Genomic DNA, 6,155 nt, shown 5'->3' on the forward strand with positions numbered 1-6,155 from the left:
AATCTCCAGGATATAAAAAGAACTCAAAAAACTTAATACCAAAAAACCAAATAACTCAATCATAAATGGGCTAAGGATCTGAACAGACATTTCACAGAAGAAGAAATATAATCAATCAACAAATAAATGAAAAAATGTTCAACATCTCTAGCAATTAGAGAAATGCAAATCAAAACTAAGATTTCATCTCACTCCAGTCAGAATGGCAATTATCAAGAATACAAGCAACAATAGGTGTTGGCAAGGATGTGGGGAAAAAGGTACATTCATACATTGCAGGTGGGAATGCAAATTGGTGCAAACACTATGGAAAGCTATATGGAGATTCCTCAGAAAAGTTGGAATGGAACCATCATTTGACCCAGTTATCCCACTCCTCAGTATATACTCAAAGGACTTAAAATCAGCATACTACAGTGACACTGCCACATCAATGTTTATAGCAGCTTAATTCACAATAGCTAAATTATGGAACCAGCCTAAATGCCCTTCAACAGATGAATGGATAAAGAAAATATGGTATATATACACAATGGAATATTACTCAGTCTTAAAGAAGAATGAAATTATGACATTTGCCAGTAAATGGATGGTGTTGGAGAATATCATGCTAAGTGAAATAGGCTAAACCCAAAAAAACCAAAGGCAGAATGTTTTCTCTGATAAAAAGATGCTGATCCATAGTGTGTGTGTCAGGGGGCAAGTAGGGAAGAATGAAGGAACTTTGGATTATGCAAAAGGGAGTGAGGGGAGGGGTGAGGTGGTGGGGATGGGAAGGACAGTAGAATGATACAGACATTATTATCCTATATACATGAATGATTACACAACTAGTGTAACTCAGCATCACATACAGCTAGAGGATAAGAAATTATACTCCATATATGTATGATGTGTCAAAGTGGATTCTACTGTCATGTATAACTAATTAGAACAAATTTTAAAACTCTAAAAAAATACTGTTTTAACATTTGGGAAAGAATCTAGTTATGTATTTTAATGACATGAAAATGATACAAACCGGAAACTTTTATAAAATAGTCGTGATCTATATTTCTAGATGAACATAGGTCAGAATTTGCTGAAATTACATAATATTCAAATCTCCTTTAGCTTGGGCTAGGGTTGTAGCTCCAGGGTACAGCACATGCTTAACCTTCAAGAGAGCCCCGGGTTCAATCTCCAACCAGCCTCCCCACAAAATGTGGCTCAAATATCCTCTTCGTAAACACACTTTGCAAATTGGGAAGTTATGTGAATCATGTATCTGTGAATTTTGCCTAAGACCTTTCCTTTTCTTTCTTTTCTTTCTCTCTCTTTTGTGTGCATGTGTGTGTGTGTGGTGCTGGGGATCAAACCCAGGGCCTTGTGCATGCTATACAAAGTGCTTTACACTGAGCTACACCTCCAGTCCATTCCTTATATTTTAAGTCTCCAAATTTTCGTGCAATTCCTGTTTTCAGAAAATAATGTGGAAAACACACCAAATGAAGTCACAGACTTAGTTTCAAATCCCAACAACCCTCAGGTAACATTGGCAAGTTGTTTTCTTATACAATGAAAATAACTGTGCTGACCTATAGGGCAAATGGGATAATGTATGTAAAATGCTTTTTTGCTGTCCCTGGCACATGGTATATACTCAATAAAATTTAGCTATCATATTAGTCTTATCACCCTCTCCTTCATCCTTGCCCCCTATTCTTTCCTGAGAAGATATGTTAAACTAGGACACATTTAAACTGTGACACAACTTTACTTTTTTTATTTGGGTTTGCAAGACCAGTTTGTAAAAGGATCTGTCATCTTCTTTCTCTGTTCTAATTCAGATATTTGTACCCAGAGCAGAGGGCTACTATTCCCTGCCGGTCCAATCAACTCAATTGTCCACAACTGTAATTAATTAATTGGGGATTATAAAACATATAGACATTTTCTATAAAAACACAGTGCCAAAAAATTAAAACTACAAAACATTTAATTAATTGCTATACGATCCATTAAAAAAAAAACAGTGAACAATTTAAAGCAGGTGTTTGAGACACAGTGAACAGTCGTATCTCACAAATGTGTGAATTATTGCTAAACATGACCTCAGCTATGACAGATATGATTGAGCTGTTCATTTTTCCCACGAGAGATCTGAGATAGGAGGTTAGTTGAGGGCTAACCGAAGACACTGGGGAAGTTGGAAGAGGAAGGACTAAAGACCCAATGCTCCAGATTTTCAGTTCAGGGTGCTTTCTCCCTAATTTGCCTTACAAAAGAATCTATCATCTCTTTTCTCATTCACAGAGCCTTGAATATCAAAAGCCCTTTGCATTTGCTCTAGTGGTCTTTCTTCTGACACACGCAATTTTCTGGTGAAGCCTTCTTCCCTGATCAATGAAGAAATATAACTGGGCACTTACTGTGAGCCAGACACTGCGTTAAATAAACACTTCCCCAGAAGTCTTGTTGTCTGCACAATAATGGTATGACATAGAATTATTACTCTGATTTACTGATGAGGTGAATTCCATAGGTGAGTGTCAAAGTTTTGTCTTATTGTATATCCATGATAGAGAACGTTGGTCCCCAAATCTGGCTATTTCTGAGTTTTTGTTACTGAAATCTAATTTTGATCTCAAAAAAAACATATTTTTCAAAGTGCTATTTTTACATGATTGAAATTCTGCACGTGAAAAAGTGATCATGGTTAGAAATTTATTCCCTCTGTGAGCTTTGGTAACTTCCCAGCCTGTGAGTGCAAATGAGGTGACAATAACATTCAATCTTAACTTTCCCACTCTTGTAACTACAGGAAATCAACCTCCTTCCAAACTTTGTGTTTTCTCCATCCACCAGCACAAACCTCTGGGGGTCCCAAAGGCCCAGACTTCCTTCTCTGTTCTCCTATAGGATGTTGTTCTTTAAGTGTTTTGGTTTTTTGGTTGGTTAGTTGTGGGGGTTGTTTGTTTTGTTATTGTGTTTTTGTTCTGGTGCTGTGGATGGAACCCAGGGCCTTGCACATGCTAAGTATGCACTTCACCACTGAACCACACCCCCATGCCTGCTCCTCAAGCCTTACCTTTACTTAAGCTGGTGAAGCACCTCTCCACACTGACCATTGGTCTGAGTGAAACTCTGCTCATCTCTTGTCACAGTTCACTTAATTGCCATTGGGTTCCTAGCTACCATTCCATTCCTGATACCACCTGACTGACTCAGACTCTGACTCAACAAGAAGGGAAGCAGGTCCCTCCCTCTATGAGATACTTTCTTACAGGATCACCACAGGATCACCACACTTTCTTGGGCTCCAAAGGGCAACCCAATGATGGGCTGTAGCTCTTTGAGATACTTAAGAAGCATAGTGCTGGCCTGTGGAGTCAGGTGAGGGACTTTTGATCTGGAAACTCCTCCACTCCAACCCCCATGTCTTTTGTTCAATCCCATGCACCAGGCCATACTTACTCCTTGCTCCTGTGCAATTCTTGCCCCTTCTAGGAAAAACCCACCTGTGGAAATTTTCTTTCCTCCTTCACCAGCTCCCCTTTTCTCATCCCAGTCCAGTGCATCAGACATGGTTCAAGTTATTTTTCCTAGAAACTCCAAGCTTTGAAACTTTGAAAACACGGGTTGCAATCGGCTAACCAGAGGAAGTAGAGAGGACTGTTTCCTGAGTGCATGCCCAACAGCAACCCTTCTGACCTGAAATTGAATGCCATCTAGAATGGATACATATTCTTTCATAAGCTCTTTGAAAATTCTTCCTTAAAATCAATGTCTGAAGCTGAGCGTCCTATCTTCATCAGTGGATGAAGGACACTTCCAGAAACTAAGCATAATTTACAGCAGTCTATAATCCAGCATTTGTTTCTGTTACAGGCTACTGATGTTGCCAAAAGAAGACATAATTTTCTAATATTTGCCATTGATTGCCATGCCATAGATGTGCATTTAAATGTATAAAAATTGATTCCTAAAAAGAGTGATAATTAAAAACCTAAAATTTACTTGAAATGAATTATAAATTAATTTATAATGTAGATATTTGGTCCAGTCTTAAGGAAAAAAAACTCTGCTTTGAATATCTTTTTTTTTTTTTTTTAAGGAAATTCAGTAGGATATCAATGGAGTGACTTTTATTCTTGTACATGTAATTAGGATTTTTAAAAAATATTTTTCATTGTAGATGGACACAATATCTTTATTTTGCTTAGTTTCTCTTTTTTTTTAATGTGGTGCTGGGGAATGGAACTCAGTGCTTCATGCAGGCTAGGCAAGTGCTCTACCACTGAGCCACAACTCCAGCCCTAATTGGGGTTTTTAAACTTAATCTTTTTATTTAAACTCTTAATAAAATATACAACATTTTACAATGCTCTTTTAAGAGGCCAGGAAGATTTTGAGCAGAGGACAGATCTGACATCTGGGAAAGAAGACACAAATGTGTCTGGGGCCTCCCTAGTACTGGAAATGAGACCCTCCACCTCCTTTCAGCATACAACTTAGATGGCAGAAGTTTGAACAAAACCAAGTTAGAATGCCATCTCATAAGGACAAATAAGGTTATGGTGAGGACTGAATCTGAGGACTCTGGGTCTGGAGGGAAAATAGCAAGTAGAACATGCAGGTGAGGGAAGGGCAGCAGGGAGCTGAGAAGGGCCATCATCAGGATTGCTCTAGGCTGCAGGCACCCAGGAATCTTGAAGGAATGTCAAATTTCAGGAAATGCAGAATTTTAAGTTATTTATCGCTCTTTTAATTTTTTCCTTGTTGTGGTGCCGGGGGTCAAACCTACAACCTCATGCTTGCTAGACAAGGGCTTTACCACTGAGCCACATCGCCAGCCCTACAAGCACATATTTAAAAATAATAAATGGGGTAATAAATAACATAGGGCATTGCATTTATGGTCCTGAAGTTGAAGCTGTGCCCAGAGGCAGGAAATTTGAAAATTTCAGATGCAGGCATCTCACACTAACATAAAGTAATTATCAAACAAAAGGGTAGGTCAAATGAACATTTGTCAATTATTTAAAATGATTTGTTTTATTACTATAAAAAGTTTAAGTACTCAGGTATTTGATTATTTAATCATCCAGATTCTTAATCCCAACCTTATCCATGTACCAGAGCTCAGGTATTTTTAAGTTGATGAAATCATAGATACATTATTTATTTTGGATGACTCACATTCTTAATATAAGTTGAAAAAAGTATTCTTATAACAGCTAGCACTGAGGTTCTCTTAGGCTGAAAACTTCCTTTATTATCTTTAAGGCATTTAAGGTGAAGAAGAAGAAGCCCTTAGGGTATGGCCTAAAAGGAGCTGGCAAAATAGAGATAGTTTTAAACCATTCCCCCAAAAGAAGAAAAAGGAATGTGGGGGTGAGGAATAGCAATGAGAGAGAAAGGTCTGGAAGGAGAAATGAGAAGGCAGGTTGAAGAGAATAGTATCCAAGGACTGCACAAGAATGGGGTCTTCATTATCTATTGCTGCATAATAAGTTATTGGAAAACTTAATACCTTAAAATAATGAACATTTATTATTTCTGGCTTGAGGTCTCTCATGAGGTTGCAGACAAGCCGTCAGCTGGGGCTGAGGCTTTCTGTGAAGACTCAATGGGTAAGGACCTGATTCCAGGCTCAGTCAGGTGGTTGTTGGCAGGATTCAGTTCCTTGTGGGATATTGGACCATGGAGTTTCTATCCACAGAGCAGCTCGATGTATGACCGTGCCTTCCTTCAGATGCAGAAAGTAAGAGAGAGCACCCAAGACAGAAGACATACCATTTTGTCTCCTAATCTGAGAGGCAATATACCACTACCTCTACCTCACTCTATTTGCTAGAAATGAGTCACAAAACCCTGTTGACACTGGAGGGAAAGACATTATCCAATGCATGTATGAGATTCATTTATGAATGACACAAGGGTATAAATATAGGAGGTGGGGGTCACTGGGGACCATTTAGATGTAGGCTGCCTGTTGCAGAGAGCCAATGAGAAATCCTCTTGTGTGGCTGAGGAATTTAATGGTGGGGATGTTGAATAGTAAACCTTAGACAGCTGCTTCATGCTCTTCAGCATCTAAACTGACTTTTGTACCACACAAGTGCTGAAAGATGACCTATGCTTAGAAGAGGAATGATGGGATAGGGCTAGTG

This window comes from Sciurus carolinensis, chromosome 10, assembly GCF_902686445.1.
Source record: "Sciurus carolinensis chromosome 10, mSciCar1.2, whole genome shotgun sequence".
Taxonomy (NCBI): Eukaryota; Metazoa; Chordata; class Mammalia; order Rodentia; family Sciuridae; genus Sciurus; species Sciurus carolinensis.